A 19,967-nucleotide genomic window follows, 5' to 3' on the forward strand; every position below is an offset into this window, starting at 1 on the left:
TACTTTGCATAATCATTATGTAGACACGAAACAATATCCATACCTTCAATTCAAAATTTCTCGATGGCCAACATCGGTCGATTAATGATGTTTCTTTGATCGCAAAAAAAATTGAGGGGTTACATAGAGTGTGTTATCGAAGAAGGGAAAACATAAGTTAAAGGAATGAATTTGAGGATTTTAGCGATGGACTTTGAGGGTTTAATGAGGAGAGAACAAGGAGCGAAATTGGGGTTGTTGGTGAACTGATTTGGAGGAGTTGGGAAAGTTTTCTTCTTCTTTTTTCCTTGAGAAACAAACCATAGAGAAACGATTAAGATTTAAGAGAGGCTATAAAGAAGAAAGGTGAACTAAATTGATATAATTTTTAAATATGAAAAGTTTGATTTATCGATTCATGACCAAGTTGATAGAATTTATAAGTGTTGAGGGCTAAAATTATTATCATATTATGTCACATCATCATCTCCATTAAGTTTTTAACTATGAATAATCAAAATAAAATAAAAAAAAGTAACGTTAATGCTTAATTTACAATGAATAAAATTAAATCCCCTTTCTAATAATATTATTTTCTTATTCCAAAGCTCTATAATTAGTTTATTTATGTCACTCCGAAATATAATTCCTCGTAGCGGTAAATCTAATTCAAATGATGGAATAATTACAAGATAAAGATCATCTTTTCTCTAAAAACTGTTGAGAGATTCTCTGTGTCACCACAAACTCGCTTTTCAAAATTCTAATTTTATCCTTTTTCAAATCAATTGTAAATCGCAACGGAATAATTAAGATGCCTCTCTTCCTCTCCCCCAGTTGATAATGCCTTCAAATTCCGGTTTGTGAACTCAAACACCCACAGCAGCAAGGATTAGTCCAAGCCACAAGGTATGCTATTCATTACTTTGATTGCTGTTTGTTGATTTCGAATCATTACTTTGATTGTGTTGATCTGCAGAGATAAATCTAAGGATGCGGCCAGGAGTCGAGGAGTCGGAAGATGAAGAGACGTTCGAGGAGGAGTCGAGAAGAAGACCGTTGTGGAAGAGGGCTTTATCACTGTTGAAAAACGAGTCGAGTTCGAACTGGACAGGAGTCGGGAGAGACATTGTTAGTGGAAACACAGAGCCTTCTCGTTCCCATGGATTCATCATTCATCCTGATAACTGGTAACTTATACTTTCACCTGCCTTTTTAGCTCCTTTTCTTCCTGTTTCCTGCTTTTTTGTAGTCATCTCTTATGAATTAAAATTCAAACTTAATTACGAACATTAAATTTCTTAAGCAGAAACAATATTTCGAAACTTAATATAATGAATAAAATATATTAATTTGAAATAGTCACTTATAATGGATATTTATAATATTCGATCTGAATTAGTTGATAAATATATTATATAGTACGGTAAAATGCACAAATGGCTATAGGATATTGTTTTGTTGAGTCTCTTGACAATTAAAAGTTATAAAATGGTCATCTTACTATAGGGAGTTGTTTTTTTGAGTCCATCGACTATAAAAATTTACAAAATGATCATTCAACTATTCATTATGTTCTAAACTCGTCATTTTTCTTTAAAAAATTAATGACAGTCTGAGCTGGAAGTTAACCTATTGACTGAGATGTGATTAAATCTGATAGCATAATCTCAAACGACTATCATATATTAGTCAACATGTTAACCTCAAGCTCAGATTATTGTCAATTTTTTTTAAAAAAAAGAGACTAGTTTGAAACATAATGAACAGTCAGGTGACCATTTTGTAATTTTTAATAGTCGAAGGACTCAACAAAGCAACTCCCTATAGTTGAAAGATCATTTTGTAACTTTTAATAATCATAAATTTTAATAAAACAATATCCTATAGTCGGGGACCATTTGTGTACTCTACCCTAAATATTGATATAATTAAAAAAATAAAACCTAATTGATGTAAGATTAATTAGAAATTATAAGTACTAATTTTAATATCTTAATTCATTAGTTGTTTTAAAATTCAAATGCATTAATTATTGAAATTTAAATTTACTAATTTTATTTGCAGGATTTTCAATACATTAAATATTTTAAAAATAATTTTAAACTCAATTTCACTCGTAATTGATGATAAATACAATCATAGTAACACGTTTATGTATTTCAATTTTATAATTAAATTTGCAATTAATTTTGGCGTAAGAATTAAAATTATATTTATTGGTCAAGTTTTAATGCTCCGTGTTAAGTATTAACGCATCTTGCCCACGACAAAAGTTAATAATGGATTTGATTTAGTTAGACAAAAGGTACTAGAGACTCTCGTATTTTTTTTTAAAAATGGTCCTCGTCATTTTCTTTTGTATTTAATGTAACCCTTAAATTTAGAAGAAAAAAAGTTTAATATGTCCATTTGATCAACGGTTTTCATTGTTGACCGTTACAGTGTTGATGTGGCACTTTACGATGTTGACATGATGGTCCACAGTGATTGGTGACGTGACAGATGATGTGGCAGATAGGCTAAATTAACTTTTCTGGTCAAGTTCGAGGGTCAAATTAGATCTTTTTAAAGTTTAAGAGCTTATTTGATCTTTCAAAAAAAAATTATTTGAATTTTTAAATTTAAACTATACAAATATAGAAAAAAAATAAATATAGAAATACTAAAAATAAAAATTAAATTACTAAAAAATTATATATATATATATATAATTAAAAATTAAATTACTAAGGAAATGTGAAGAACAAAAACAACGAACTTAACCACCCAACCAAATATACTTGCACGATAATATTTTTTAAATTAAGATACTTAAATTATTTTTAAATCTCAACCTTTAAGTTAAAAACAATAAATTTAAATACATATAAATACTTATTTTTTTAATTATAATAATAAGGTCAAGTAAATTAATATCCAATCGATAATTAAATAAAATGACTTGAAGAAATAAATTAATAACCTTATGTTTTTAATTGTTTTCGGACAATTTATACAAATTATTTTCTTTCTTTCATCACAATGTTTAAACGTTTTATATCTTTTGTACCTTCAGTTTTAACAGATCATCCATAATCCAAATTATCCAACTTTTCAAAGGAATCAAATTTCTTGACAAGTTTGAAAAATACACAACCATCATGCACAACGAACAATAATATTTTCAATCATTCTGATTAATATTTATATTTTTAATTTTTTAGTAATTTAATTTTACTTTTAGTATTTTTATATTTTTTCTATATTTGTATAGTTTAAATTTAAAATCTAAAATCTAAAATATTTTTTTGAAAAAAATCAAATAAGTCCTTGAACTTTAAAAAACTCAATTTTACCCTCGAACTCGACCAGAAAAAAACTAATTTAGTTCATCTACCAAGTTACCAACCACTGTGGACGGTCATATCAGCATCGTGAAGTATCGCATCAACACCGTAACAGTCAACAACGAAATCCGTAGGTCAAAAAAGTACATTAGTTTTAATTCGTTATTTATATGAATAATACGAGTTTAGATAATAAATATTTAAGAGTTATTCTTTGAATCTTAATATTATTATACTTAAAAGGGTAAACTATGTGAATAGTCCTCTTTGTTTTCGTTTTGACTGACTTTGGTTATCAATTTAAAATTAAGGGTATATGGTCCCTTACGTTATCGATCAGATCGATTTTAGTCCCTAACGTTACCGATCCGTTCGATTTTAGTCTCTCAATTATGTCACATATTCGTTAAGGGATAATGACGGAGAGACTTAAACCAAACAGACCAATAATGTTAAGGACCATTTGACCTTAACTTTTAAATTCGAAACCAAAGTTCGATAGACCCTAAACAAAAGAGACTATTCACATAGTTTACCCTATTTAAAATTTAAATGTTACATAAATGTGTAATATTTTTTTATATTTATTGTATAAATATTTGTCAAATTTTAATTCGTTATTTATATGAATAATACGAGTTTAGATAATAAACCTTTGTTCTTTATTGATCAAGAAACTTTGGTTTAGACCAGAAAATAATAGATTCTTGCAGAGTACGGATGTTCAAATTAACCGTTAACTGATGTATCTGTTATATTTCATATGTTAATTAGTTAAATTATTAAGATTAAACAATTTTTGTTAATTGAATCGTTAAAAATACTAGTCTACGGTTATGGTTACGGTGCACATTTTAATAAATGATTAATATCGATTAATTATTAATAAATTAAAATTAATTACATTTTTAGAGAGAATAGAATTAGAAATAAAATCAAAATGGTTTTTCAAATTTTTTATTTATCATGTTTATTTGTCTATGTGTGTTTAGGTTTAGGGTTATGTAAGTATGTTTATTAGTAAATATACACGTGAGATTTTAAATTGAATAAAAAAATAATATACCTCATAATATATATATTTCAATAACATAAAATGCTTCAAAAAATAAATAAGATTTCTACAAATATATGTTTCGATAAAAATACAATGCATCCAAAAATGAATAATATTTTTTTACAAATATACGCTTTTATCATCGTAAATTGTATGAAACTTTGAATTTTTATGTTGTGTTGTCTTTGAAAATAATTATAATAAGGTTAACTTGTAACTGAATCGTTAATAACAATTAACCGTTAGTGGTTAATAATTATTTAATAATTAGTTTACGATTAGCAAAATTTAATAACCATTATAGCGGTTAACCGACCGTTTAGACTAAACAGTACTATTATATGAACATCCCTACTAAAGAGAAATTATTGGGATATTTTTTATTGGGAATTTGTAGATACGGTGAAGAAAATAATCATAAAAATATAAGTAAATAAAGGAAATAATTTATATTCTATTCGAATGAATGAATGAATTAATCAATAATTAAAAATAAGAAAAGGATATACTTCAAGGACCAATAATGCATTTAACCTTTAACCATTTAAAATAGGCATAATGCCAAAACAAACCTTGATGTTTGACTAAAAAGTCATTTTGGTCTTTTTTTTTTAATATTTTGGCCTCTAATATTTTATTTTTGACAAAAGACCCATATGTTGATGGAAAATGTTAGTTAACAAACGTTTAATGCTCTAAAATAGGGACATTTTACCCTAAAATAAAATATTAAAATCTAAAATACTTTAAAAAGGAATAAGTACTAAAGTAACTATTTGATCAAAAGGTCTTTTTATTCTAAAATAAAATGTTAGGAGTCAAAATGTTAAAAAAAAAATAGAATACAAGTAGAAATAATTATTTTAATAAACATTGAAAACTAATTTTTAGTAAGAATAAGTGCCATCCATGTTTCTTTGTGGTACATAAATATCACAGGTTGAGATTGGCTTTAGATATGTGTCTTGTGGTTCATTAGCACCTCTCAGGATAATATTATTCTTTGTACGCAGAACCGAAGACAACACTAATGTATTAGTAAAAATTTTATTTTTAAAAAACATGTGGTATATTTATCTATATTTTATTTTTAAATATTAATTAAGAATAGATGGTATTTTTTTAATATGTTTGTATAATAGAAAAATCAAATAATTATTTATATATGTCCATATTTAAGATGATTAATTGGCATACTAACTTTAGTATAAAAAGTATAAAAAATTCAGTAATTTGACGAAATATTAAAGCATAGATGTTTGATTTATGATGTTATGAATTGAACAAATTGAATTCGGATAATTATCTTCATACTAGACCCTTACAGTTAGAGACATATATTTGGTCGAGTTGGGTTGAGTAAAATAATTTTGAGTTATTTGAGTTGATGAGCCGTATTTTATGACTCAAACTTAATTTAAAATTTTTTGAGTTGAGTTGTTCGAGTTTTTATGCAAATTTAATTGTAATTATTTATAGTATTATGATACAAATTGGTTTCAGTTTTCGACTTTCTCTAACCATAAATATATATATTTATATGTTTCTTAATATACTTTTGCATATTATAATGTTATTTAATAAATTAAATATAATCTAAAATTATAAAAATATATTTGCAATATTATATTTCAAAGAAGGTATTTTGAGGGTGAAAAATTGATGAAAGTGTAAAGGAGTCAAGGAATTGATGTGAGGAAAGAATTTACAAACAATTATAGTTAAAAGATTAAATTGAGTAAAATGAAAAGTTAAGGGACTAAATTGAAAAAAATCAAAATACATTTTTAGTAAAAATAGGAATTGGAGTTACATATGTATTCTATAGTGGTAGGGGAGCATGTGGTTCAAGTTTAGTAAAAAAATGTACTTAAAATGAAGGATGAATTGAAGAAATAAGAAAATCATGTAAAGTTGAGGGACTAAATTGAAACATTATAAAATTTATTATCAAAAGGATGATTTGAAAGTACATATGTATTCTATGATGATTTAGGAACATGTGGTTCAAATTTGATATAAAAAAAACTTAAAATGAAAGAGGAATTAAAGGAATAGAAAAATAGGGATCAAATTGCAAATCTGTCAAAAATATTTATCTAAATTTTTGTTTTTCGTGTAATTCAAAATTTTGAAATTTCAACTCGACTTGAACTCGAAAATTGAATTGATAATTCGAGTCGAATTTTGGTCACACTTATTTACATTATTAAATCAATATTAATCAATCAATAAATAAGATATCATTAATTAATTTTAAAAATTAAAAAATATAAACGAACTTAACAGTTTTACAATTAAACATGTGTCATAAAAAATCCTTTATATTTCTATGATGTGAGGTAGTTTTAGGTATATTGTGTATTTTTATAATGAAATAATATAAAAAATATTAAATAGTTATTTTGATCTTTTTTTAAGTATCTAGTCCTCTAATATTTGATTTTAAAACAAAAAGTTCCCTAAAAGTTGACTATATATTCACTTTGGCTCCATTTTTTTAGTATTTTGACCCCTAACATTTTATTTTAATGTAAGAAGGTCCCTAAATTTTAACTACATAATCACTTGTCCCTCATTCTTTTTTTTAGCAATTTGGCCCCTCAATATTTCATTTTAGGACAAAGACCCTTATTTTGGAGTGTCAACTATTTGTTGACTAATGGTTTCTGTAGACACTACATTTCGCCCCACAACCTCTCCCCGAAGATCACAACACCAACATCACCAAGTCAACAAAAAAGAAGTTAGTCCCATGGGACTCTCAATAAACCGGGAATAAGGGAGCAGTTTTAATCTTAATAGGAGTCTAAATCGAACCTAAAAATAGGGTTTTTCCAGTCTATAAATTAAGGTAAAATCACGGTGAAAAATGAGGAAAGACGGAGGAGATCATATGAAAAAACTCAAATGAAAATACTGAGGAGTGCAATCTAACCAAAGAGGAGGGTATTCGAATCGAAAAAATCAAAGGGGGAAACGAAAAAAATAGAGAGAACTCATTCGAAAATTAGAAAAAGAAGAGTAAAAACGAGAAAGGATTTGAAGAAAGCTTACCTCGTCCTCTGTCGAATACTTGGCCATAGCCTTCACCGGTGCCAAAGCCTTACTTTTTAAAGAAAAACTCCAACCATCCAAGGTAAGTAATCCGAATTGAATATTTTAAATTTTAATTTAAATTCTAATTTTCACAATTAAAGACAACCGAAAAATTAATTGATACCGAAAGGGCGGTTCAAGGGTGCTAATCCTTCCTTGACCGTAACCGACTCCCGAACCTGACACGTTTCTGGTAAAACGCATATCAGATAAGATGGCATCCGATCATCCTAATATTTCTTTAAAATGATCGGTGGCGACTCCAAATCATTTTTCCTAAGTCGAAGCCCAATTTCGGGCCAACCGAAAGACGGTCGCGACAGCTTGGCGACTCCGCTGGGGAAAAGGTAAGTGAGTCAGGTTGAAATTAATTTTTGGTTGTCTTTTTAAGCGAAAATGGTAAATTTAAATTTAAATTTATTTATTCAATTCTAATTATTTTTCTTTGATGATTTTTTAAAGTAAATAGTTGTACTGACATTTGTTTCAATGATTTCATATTTTTAAAAGTTTCTATCTCTAGCTCTATACCCGAGCTCTGAACCTTATTTAAGTAGGGGTGAAAGCGACGCCTTCGTGGGAATTTATTCTCCGTATGGGCCTTGCAAGTAACCTTCAGGATTCATATACCTTATGCCTTCGTGTGAATTTATTCTCCGTATGGGCACAAGGGAATGTTTCCTCTCGAGTTAACATAGTTCACACAAGCTTGTAATAGGCTTAGGACTAAGGGTCTGGCAAGCCCAAGGGGGCACCAGCAAGGAGAACTCGGGTACCTTTTTAGAACCTAAACCGGGAGTACAGGGAATTAGAGCCCACCCCAAAAACCTCATTCGAAACCCTAGGTTGTTTTGTTTTCTGCTTTACTTTATGTTCAAAGCATGCGAACTAGACAAATATGCGGTTAGGATTTGTTTGAAATTAGCATGAGGGACAGAGATCATGTCCGGGTAGGAATAATAAAGCATGTGGGGTATGATTATTCATTTTTATTATTATTTTGATTTACCTCACTAACTCTTTTTATTTTTGTTCTCTTTTATTTTGTTTTCATCACTCGCATCATTTAAAAGAGGTGTTGATCCACCAAAAATGTGTTTGTTAAACATGAATAATTTGCATTAATGGACAAAGGGGTTATAATACAATAGATGAAAAGCTCAGAAGTCAGGTTATGGTCAAAAAGGATTCAGAACAGACCGAGATTACACCGAGCACACCAAAAGTCAACTTTGTGACTTAGCCAAAAGTTGCAGGGCAAGACCAGAAAAATGTTATTGACCTGGAGAGTCCCTTCAAAGACGACAGTCCATTGTTGATAAATCCAAAAAGTAGGTTTCAGATAACTCTTTTCAATATAGGCTTCCAAAGGCGTTTTTGTTTGGACCCAACAAAGAGTGAAAGTCGGAGAGGCAGTCATTCGAGACCTTTTTTGGGCCAAGCAGCTCGTCACTTGCACAAGTTTAGCCAAAGGAGTCAGAACGGTTCGACAGGATATTCAACCGGTGACAAAAAAGGAAGACGAATCAACTTGTCAAGGGCTGTTCGGGATATATACCATTAAAATGTTTTTGTCTCCTAAGACGTAATACTTTTGTCCTCAATAAGGATTATTTATAATAACAGACACATTTTTTGGATCAATCCCTCGGATATTTTATGTATCAGGCATTTAGACATATTTTGCATTTTGTTATTTTCATTCCTTTGCATTCGCATTAACTAACGAAAGAATGCCTCATCAAAAGGAAACCAGGAAGTTGTTTGTACAAACCTTGAAGAAACTTTACTTCGGGCACCAGGTGGCAATCACATCGGGAAGTTTCTCAGATCTAGTTATGACTGGTGAGATGATCGAGTTGGCCATTAAAGCAAGGAAAGATTGAGGGAGATGACTCTAGTAAGAAGCCTCTCATGAAGAACAAAGAGATAGAGATCAACAATGTCAACACCTATAATGCCAACAAAGATGTTACGATCTCAAGTTCAAAAACCACTACTGTTGTACCATCCGGTACTTCTAAACGAACTCAGAGAGAACCAAGGAATGAAAGGGAATCTTACCTGACTAATATGGGGACTAGACCTCATAATGTCTTTCGTGAAAAGATTTGCATCAGTCCAATCCCAATGACATATGAGGAGTTTCTCCCAGCGCTAGTTGAGAAGAATCTCGTGACTCCGATTCAATCCAAACCTAGAGAGGCCCCATATCCTGAAGGCCATGATATTAACGCCATATGCAGCTATCATATTGGGAGCTTAGGGCACACCACTAAGAACTGCGGGGCATTGAAACGTAAGGTCCAAGATCTGATCGATTCAGGGGCATTGACTTTCAATGTGTAATAGGACATTCTGATCAAGAGTCGGATGGGGCATCCATCAAGAATTTTGTTGCACTCTCAAGCATATCATCTTGTTTGAACTTGTTTTTTCTTTCGTACTTCTTATGTGTGAATGTTTTTAAGTCACTTGACGTTCAAACATTTAAAATAAAATGTTTCATTATGAGGAAATGAGCAAGTTTTAATCTTGAATTCCTTGAATATAACCTTAATCAAAAACTTTTTAATAATTGATGTTGTAAATCTTTGACAAATGAAAAATTGAACCCTACAAAATAAGAACCACTTTTGATCCAGAACATACACTGGAATACATACCCTTCTCTTACAGGAACCAAGCTAGCCTTCTCATCACATGTATAGTCAATCAAATGGTTGGTATTCAGGTATGTGTTAAGAGCGAACATAATGGGGCAACTAGCACATGAGATTGCAAAACTAATTGGTCCATACCTTTTTTTATGACGTTCAGTGATGATAATGATCTTCATAGATGGAATAGTCGAGTAAGCAAATTTAGTTTAGGTCAGTTGTTTGGAAATTGAACTCTAAAGATGAGATTCCTTGACTTTTAGAAACACCTAGACTATAACAGGTTCTTCTTAACAAACTTAAGAAATTGGACCCGTATACCCAGATTATAATATTATATATATACAGTAAAGCTTGAGCTGTCCCTCTAAAGAAATTGGTTAAACACCCCGACTTTATGGATAAGATTCAGCTATCCTGATAAAGGTGGTTATAATATAATATACAATAAAGCTTGAGTTGTCCCTCTAGAACAATTGGTTAAACGCCCCGACTTTATGGATAATATTCAGCTAACCTGATAAAGGTAATTATAATATATATACAATGATATTAAGTTGTCCCTCTAGAGCAATTGGTTAAATGCCCCGGCTTTATGGATCTAGCTAGCCAGACAATGGCAAAATTAAATAAGGAGTTTCAGTAAAAGATGGACTAAGGGAGTTAAGGAACACCTGTTATAGTCAATTTCACACGAGCACTCAGAAATTTCATTTTTAGACCGATATTTTTGCACTGCCTTTGTTAGAGGAGCCTATGAAGCTTAAACAAACGGAAGATTTCAGAGAACTGAAACAGAAGTGTTCTGAAAGGTCTAGCCATTGATTATGCTAGTTGTGTCATTTTGTTCGCCTCCGATTAAAATATCAAACCAAGAAAGAGGGGCGAGCCATGACCGAATTGAGGAAACAAACCTTAGGATTTAGGTAGCCTACCTCTAAACTAACTTTTCGATCTTGATATTTGTCAAAGATTTGCAACTATCAAAGCTTAAGGGAGAATTTGAAAATATTTTTCAAAATTCATTTTGATATTTTTCAAAGTTTTGAAAATTCAAAGGAAGAAAAGCATTTTTCAAACAAGATAAGTTCTCTAGAAGCATATCTTGGAAGTCAACAAATATCTCTTCGAAGCTCAAGATCGAAGTTGAGGCAAATGAAGCCATTTTTGGGGCAAAATTTGATAGGGAAAGGAAAACAAATCGTCTTAAGTTGAGGTTTGCAAGAGTACACCCTGGTGGAAATGAAGACAAACTGAGTCAGGGATATAATGAAGACTGTTCAAGCAATTGTTCTCTTCACAGATCAATATTATGTACATCAGATTTAAGCAACTTGAAGAATCCAAGATCAAGAATCACAAATTCAAGATTCCAGAATCAAGAGTCATCAAGACTGACAACCAGAGATTGAGATTTCTCTCCAAACCCTAACATATTTTGCATATACATTATAGGCATACATAAGAGCATTGCATCCATAGCATCGCAAATGTGCATAATTTTACAGATTCATGCCAGAGTCAATTTCAACTTCATAGCGAAAAATATTGAACTCGAAAGGGATGCAATTTACAAGTGTGGATTTTAACTTCACAACAAAGGATGTCCAATTAAAAGCTCAATTTCACAGCGAATGAGTCATCCACGATTTCAACTTCACGAAAAAGGATATCGTGCCCAATGAAGTGATTTAGCATCATAAAAAATATGCCATCAACAGATTTGACTTCCTTAAGTCAACGATTAGGGCTTCTGAAAGAATTTCTTTAACATACAGGAACAAGCATATTATCGATCACCTTTGAGATTGTTTCACTCGAAACAAGGGGTCATCTCGCTTGAGACTAATCTACTCAAAATAAAGTTTTGTCTCTCTTGAGACAGTTTCCCTTTAAATAAATTTTGTCTCTCTTGAGACAGTTTCCCTTGAAACAAATTTTGTCCCTCTTGAGACAATTTCCATTGAAACAAATTTTGTCTCTCTTGAGACAGTTTCCATTGAAAAAGTTTTTGTCCCTCTTGAGACAGTTTCCCTTGAAACAAAATCTTTGAATATGTTTTCCTTGAAACAAATTTCGTCTCCCTTGAGACAGTTTTTTTGGAACTAAGTTTTGTCTCACTTGAGACAGTTTCTCTTGAAATAAATTTTGTCTCTCTTGAGATAGTTACTCTTGAAACAAAGTTTTGTCTCTCTTGAGACAGTTTCTCTTGAAACACTAACCTTTAAATATGTTTCTCTTGAAATAAAATTTTGTCTCCCTGGAGACTGTTTCTCTTGAAACAAAAAAAACCATGGAGACTGTTTCTCTTGAAACACAAAAAACCTTTGAAATGTTTCCTTGAAACACAAAGACCTTCCAGTTCGACTATACTCAGCTTCGAGGCACATCATTTGCAGCATAACTCAAGGCTAGAAGGGTTATCTGCCAAAGACCTTAGAGTTCGATTCCATTCAGCCCAGTTACACTACTGTCCGGTTGCAGTCGAGGTCTTCCAGTCAAGAAGAATACTTGGGTTAGCTGTGCCTTAGTGACAAGAAACCATTTTTAAGCAGCATAGCTTAAGTCGAGAAAATCTAGTTGTCCACAGAAGCTGTCGAGTTCAATTCCATTCAACTCGATGCCACATTAAGAAACTATTTTCAGTTGAATTTTCAAACATAGGTCTTTAAACCGAGAAGAATACCGAAGTTGACTACAATTTGGCAACGAGAAGCCACAATCCGATTCAAATTTTAAATTGTAGCTTCAAGATGGACTCGACTTCGCGACGGAAGAGGCATCCACAACACAATTCGATGAGAAGTTATTGAAACATCAGAGTTAATTTTCAACTCTACCGAACAAAAAATGTGTCTTTTAATCTTTACCCTATCCCCGTTACACGACTATGGACAAAGAGGGGTAGCTATAGACCCTACTTTTCGCCCCACAACCTCTCCCCGGAGATCACGGCACCAACATCACCAAGTCAACAAAAAAGAAGTTAGTCCCATTGGACTCTCAACAAACCGGGAATAAGGGAGCAGTTTTAATCTTAATAGGAGTCTAAATCGAACCTAAAAATAGGGCTTTTACAGCCTATAAATTAAGGTAAAATCACGGTGAAAAGAGAGGAAAGACGGAGGAGAACATACGAAAAAACTCAAATGAAAATACCAAGGAGTGCATTCGAACCAAAGAGGAGGGTATTCGAATTGGAAAAATCACAGGGGGAAAACGGAAAAATAGAGAGACTTCATTCGAAAATTAAAAAAAAAGAGTAAAAACAAGAAAGGATTTGAAGAAAGCTTACCCCGTCCTCTGTCGAATACTTGGCCATAGCCTTCACCGGTGCCAAAGCCTTACTTTTTAAAGAAAAACTCCAACCATCCAAGGTAAGTAATTCGAATTGAATATTTTAAATTTTAATTTAAATTCTAATTTTCACAATTAAAGACAACCGACAAATTAATTGGTACCGAAAGGGCGGTTCAATGGTGCTAATCCTTCCTTGACCGTAATCGACTCCCGAACCCGACACGTTTCTGGTAAAATGCAGATCAGGTAAGATGGCGTCCGATCAACCTAATATTTCTTTAAAATGATCGGTGGCGACTCCAAATCATTTTTCCTAAGTCGAAGCCCAATTTCGGGCCAACCGAAAAACGGCCGCGACAGTTTTCATTAATGAATGAACCATTTTGTCCTAAAAATGAAACGTTGGAGTTTAAAATGTTTTAAAAATATATATATACCAAAAAAATATTTAATTAAACGTTAGAAACATTTTTAAGCATCATGCCTTTTATAATCCACTAGCGTCTAATGTTGCTTGCGTGTAAATTATTTATATGTTTATTTTTAATTTATTAAACTAATACTTTAGGATAAATTACACAAATGATTACTAACATTTGAGTAAGGTTTTGTTTTCCTTACTGAAGTTTCAAAAGTAATAAAATTGGCTACTAACACTATTGGTTTATAACAAATCGGTCACTCCATCAAGAGATGATTTTCTGCAATTCCTCTATCACGGATTTCTCAAATGTGTCAGTACAACTTCTTTTGCGGAGTAATAAGCTCAAGTACAACCAACTACACCATTTATAGTGTACCCATCTTCATGAAGATACTGTGAAAGTTGAGTTGTTTTCCCATAGCCAGTTTCACCCTCAACGACAACTACATGATTTTCTCTAATCAACTATCAAACATATGAGCATATCTTATGTAGGATATTTTATGGGCATGACTTGCTCTGCTTGTTTCGTGAAAACAATTCTGCCATCCAAGAATGGAGGTTTTGTAACTGTGACAATAAAATATACACAACTTTAGCCAAACATATGAGCATTTCATTATTTCACATATCAACAGAATGGAGGTTTTGTATCTTTTATGAGTATCTTTTTTTTTTAAAAAAAATCATTGTACCTTTAAAAATAATACTGAAACATGTTTAATTGGTAGAGTACATTCGTAACTGCAATGAAATGAAAAATTGATCTTGAAGTGAACGATATAAGTGTGGTTGGCACATACTCAGGTGGTACGTGGTGTGGACGCATTTCATACTGATATGGGCAGTGTACTCTTCCTTCTTCACTCCCCTGGAATTTGGTTTTTTCAGAGGTCTCCCAGAGAACCTTTTCCTCTTAGACATTGCCGGCCAACTCGCTTTTCTCCTCGACATCTTCATCCGCTTCTTCCTTCCCTATCGCCACACTCACTCCTACCGCTTGGTTTACGATCGCCGCCTCATTGCCCTCAGGTCAACCATCTCTTTCATTTTCTTCAACCATTTATTCTATCTAAAACCCTTTCATTCCTACAGGTACTTAAAATCCCGTTTCATTGTTGATTTCCTCGGATGTTCGCCTTGGGATGCTATTTACAAGGTACCCCATTCTCTTCAATCAGAATATTGCATGACGATTACCGATCTGAAGCCTGTTTACTGTGACCAGGTTTGTGTTAGAAAAGAGCCTATTAGATACATGCTATGGATTAGGCTCAGTCGGGCTCTACGAGTGACCGAATTTTTCGAGAAGTTGGAGAAAGACATTCGGATCAATTACCTTTTCATCCGGATTGTGAAGCTTCTTGTTGTTGAATACTATTGCACTCATGCTGCTGGTTGCATCTTTTACTATCTTGCTACAACGCTTCCTCCTTCTAAGGAAGGATACACATGGATCGGAAGTTTACAGATGGGCGAATATCGTTTTTCGAATTTCAGAGAGATCGATTTGTGGAAGCGTTATATATTATCTCTCTATTTCTCTGTCGTAACCATGGTAACCGTTGGTAGGTTCTTTTTCCCTTTGATTTTGACACATTTTTAACAAGTACTATACCATTTTGTTGATCACGTCCTTTCTTCTGCAGGTTATGGTGACATACATGCTGTCAATGTCAGAGAAATGATATTTGTGATGATTTATGTTTCTTTAACATGATTCTTGGTGCTTATCTGATTGGTAACATGGCAGCATTGATAGTAAAAGGATCAAAGACAGAGAGGTTTAGGGATAAAATGGCCGACCTTATCAAATACATGAATAGAAATAATCTTGACAAGCAAATAAGTAGGGAGATTAAAGGCCACCTAAAGTTAGCATATGATCGCAGTTATACCGAGGCAACTGCTCTTCAAGATGTTCCAGCTTCTATTCGCACCAAGATAATTATTTTTATTTATCTTTAATAGTCATAGGCAGCTCAAATTCTATACTCCACTGCTTAAAAGTGCTTTTTGTATTTATGTAGGAGCTTCGTTGTAAAGCTTATTCATAATGTTTTACGTTGAAAAACCTTTTTTGGACAGATCTCAGAGAAATTATATGAGCCATTCATTAAAGAAGTCTTCCTATTCAAGGGTTGCTCAACAGGATTCATTAAGCATATTGTAAGTCATTTTATTGATTGTCTAGTTTTTGCACTAGGTTTGGAACAACTAGGGGTGTTCATTCGGTTAAAACGGTGGCCGACCGAACCGAATTATCATTAACCGAATTAATCGAATTTTTTTTTAACCGTTAACTGAACCAAACTTTTTTAAAAAAAATATTAACCGAACCGAATAAATTTCGGTTAATTTTCTAATTAACCGAAATTTTTTAAAATTTTCTAATTTATATAAAAACTGAATATTTTTTTTAATTCAAAAAACAGTTTAGAATTAATTTAAATAATATATAATTATAAAATAAAAATTTTATATGGATTTTTTAATTAATTAATATTGATTTAGGTTTAAAAGTTATTGGATCTTAAATTATTAATTGAGTTTTAAATGGTTTGGGCTGAGCCCATATGTTATATATAATATATTTAATATTTAAAATTTAATTTCGGTTAATTAACCGATTCCGAATTAACCGTTAACCGGATTCTAAAAAAATATTTAACCGTTAACCGATCGAACTAATTTGGTGGCCGACCGAATTAACCGAACTAATTCGGTTCGATCGGTTAATTCGATTAAAACCGAAAAACGAACACCCTTAGGAACAACTGTATTTTCATGGAATTTATCAATGTTGTTGATCAATCAAGGAACAGGTTAAGAAACTCATCATTGGTTGTGGTTTGTCAGGCAATTAAAGTCCATGAAGAGTTTTTCCTCCCTGGAGAAGTGATTATTGAACAGGGAAATGTAGTCGACCAAACTGGTAAGATTTTCTCCGACACTACTGTTATTTCCAATAAAATTGCAGCAAGAGTTCTTTATTACTACTAAATCCTGAAATAAAATAGATATCCTTAAATATGTGTAACCAAAGCTCCCCAAAGAAACATGAAAAAGACATTAAATTTTTAAATAAATGTTAGGTAAAAGCATAAGCAGACTGTGCTACAAATCCATGCTACAACAATAGGAAAGTATCATTTTTGTTTAATCTTGTTTTTCATGTTTGTCTTGGCATCATTCAAGGAGAAATCGGAATTCCATAATTGATAATGGAAGTGCAAATTTTAACTCTTTATCCAAGAAGATTGACATTTTCTAATAAAACACCAACCGAGGAGGTAAAGCACAATAAGTTTTATGTACAATAAATTGTAAATGCAATAGATATCTTATTTTTTAGGGTGAAGTACACAAATGGTCCTCCGACTATATGACACTAATTTATTGAGTCCATCGGCTATTAAAAGTTACAAAATGATCACTCGACTATTCATATGTTTTAAACTTGTCATTTTCTATTAAAATATTGACGGTAGTCTAAGCTGGACATTAATCTATTAATCTAGATATGATAACGTATGATCCTAGAATCTTAAACGACTATACAATTCAAATGATTATGGGATCGTATTTTGTCATATCTCAGTCAGTAGATTAACGTTCAGCTCAAAAGGTCGTCAATATTTTAATGGGAAAAGAACAAGTTTGGAATATATACATAGTCGGTGACTATTTTGTAACTTTTAATAGTTGAGGGACTCAGCAAAGCAACACCCTATAGTTAGATGACTATTTTGTAATTTTTAATAATCGAGAGACTCAATAAAGCAATATCATATACTCGGGGGACCATTTGTGTATTTTACCCTAGTTTTTATTAGGTTAGATGTTTTTAGACCAAGCTGTTTAGAAAGTTGTTATATAGCATCTCCTAGTATAAGATGTTGTGATTACTACTTCACACAATAGTTAACATTTTAACAAAAATTCCATACCACAACTTCTTTCAGCTTTAACTTTACATGTACTGGTGTCCTTAATTTGTAGGCAGTTGACAATTTACTAATATGCACAGGTGGAAGTAGGGAGAGGCAAAAATGATGGAACAGGGGATTCCTTCATGGATCTCCAAACCTATAGCTCTTTTGGCGAAGTTTCTTTCCTTTGCAACACTCCTCAACCTTACACGATCCGAGTTCGTGAGTTATCCCGGGTTTTACGACTCGATAAACGATCATTTATGGAGATTGTTGAGATATACTTTTCTGATGGAAGAACTATCTTGAACAACCTCCTTGAGGTGAATTAACACAAAAATAATGTTCTTTTCCTGCATCTTTTGGAGGCAAAACATTCAAATGACTCTCTAGTGTAGAGTTTGATGATTGGCCTATTGAGGTTCATTGAAATGAATCTTTTGATATAGGGAAAAGATGCCAATATGCAAAATGAAATACTGGAGTCTGATGTTACCCTATATATAGGAAAGCTAGAATCGGAGCTAGCTGCAAGGTTGAATTGTGCTGCCTACAATGGAGACTTGTACCGGTTGAAACGTCTTATCGGAGCTGGAGCTGATCCAAATAGGACTGACTATGATGGAAGATCACCCTTGGTATGATGCCTTTCGTGCTAAATTTACCTCAAGTACTTTTAAGCAGTAAAATATTTTCACTCTTTTCTTGTGTAGTATAAATCTGTAATCTCAGATATATATATATGGACTTCAGATCATGAAAAATCTTAAGAATGTAGAACTTGGAAATAAATACATCAATCCTTCTAATTAATGCCACGACACTAAAGTAAAAAGTAATTTACTATGTTTTGACACTCTTTAGTAACAATTTCCTTCATCATAAGATTAAAGAATAAGGAAAAAGAAAAGTCCAGCATGGAAATAAAGAAGCATAAAAGCTTAAGTTTTCTGTATAATTTCTTCATTGAGAAATATGGTTTTGTAGCTAGCTTCCCTTTAAATCTGTATGATTACTGGGGAAATACCCCTCAAGAGAATTTTCTGAGATGACTTTAGTTATTCATGGGGAAAGATGGTGAATGAAAACGATGAAACTACAGCTTTGAGATGGTACATGAACCTGTCTCAGAAAAGTCCTGTATGTAACTATCTAGTGTTCTTTTTACAGCATATTGCTGCATCCAGAGGATATGAAGATATTACTGGTTTTCTTATCGAACAAAAAGTTGAGATTAACATATCCGGTAGGTTTCTTATATGATAAACTATCTAGTAGTTATCTATCTTATCTTCTAAATAGATAAACATAAAATACATTTAGAATACATATATCTTATTGGGTTACATTCCTCAGATTTATGGGAAATCGGCTAATGAAGGTTGTTTAATGTTGATCAGATAAGTTTGGGAACACTCCGTTACTTGAAGCCATCAAGCATGGGCATGACAAAGTTACTTGTTTACTTGTTGGAGCGGGAGCATTACTTTCCATGGATGATGCAGGTTGTTTTCCGTGTATGACAGTTGCAAGAAGGGATTTGGATCTCCTAAACCGTGCCTTGGCTGGTGGCATTGATCCAAATGCAAAAAGTTATGACTACCGCACACCGCTTCATGTTGCTGCCTCTGAAGGGCTATATTTCATGGCCAAATCACTTGTTGAAGCAGGCGATAGCGTTTTCTCAAAAGACAGGCAAAATCTATAGATTCATTTGTTTTTAATTTTAGGGTATAAATTACATAAATGGTCTCTCTAGGGCAAAACAAAATTTTATTGAATCCCTTGACTATTGAAAATTACAAAATGGTCCCCTATTTAAGATGTTGCTTTGTTGAGTCATCTGACTATTAAAAGGTACGAAATAATCACCAACTATTCATATGTCTAAACTCGTCCATTTCCATTAAAATATTAGTTGTCATCTGAGATGGATGTTAAGCTGTTGACTAGGATGTGATAAAATATGAGTCCAGAATCGTTTGAGTTGTATTTTGTTGATCGACTCTCAGTTTACATTATGTCGTCGAGCTAGTGCTTGAAAACAACGGTGGTGCCACTAGATATTATTAAAATATGATTTTATTATATTTCAATCAACATATTAACGTTCGGCTCAGAAGATCGTATATATTTTAAACGAAAAAGGACGCGTTTGGAACATATGAATAGTCGAGTGATCATTTT

General features: G+C 32.2%; 1 pseudogene; it reads left to right on the forward strand.

The window, feature by feature from the left end:
* The first annotated feature begins 781 nt into the window (after positions 1 to 781).
* LOC120165946 lies at positions 782 to 19,488 on the forward strand (annotated as a pseudogene).
* The last annotated feature ends 479 nt before the right edge of the window (positions 19,489 to 19,967 follow it).

Source organism: Hibiscus syriacus, unplaced genomic scaffold (genome assembly GCF_006381635.1).
Source record: "Hibiscus syriacus cultivar Baekdansim isolate YM2019G1 unplaced genomic scaffold, ASM638163v2 tig00111621_pilon, whole genome shotgun sequence".
NCBI classification, from domain to species: domain Eukaryota; kingdom Viridiplantae; phylum Streptophyta; class Magnoliopsida; order Malvales; family Malvaceae; genus Hibiscus; species Hibiscus syriacus.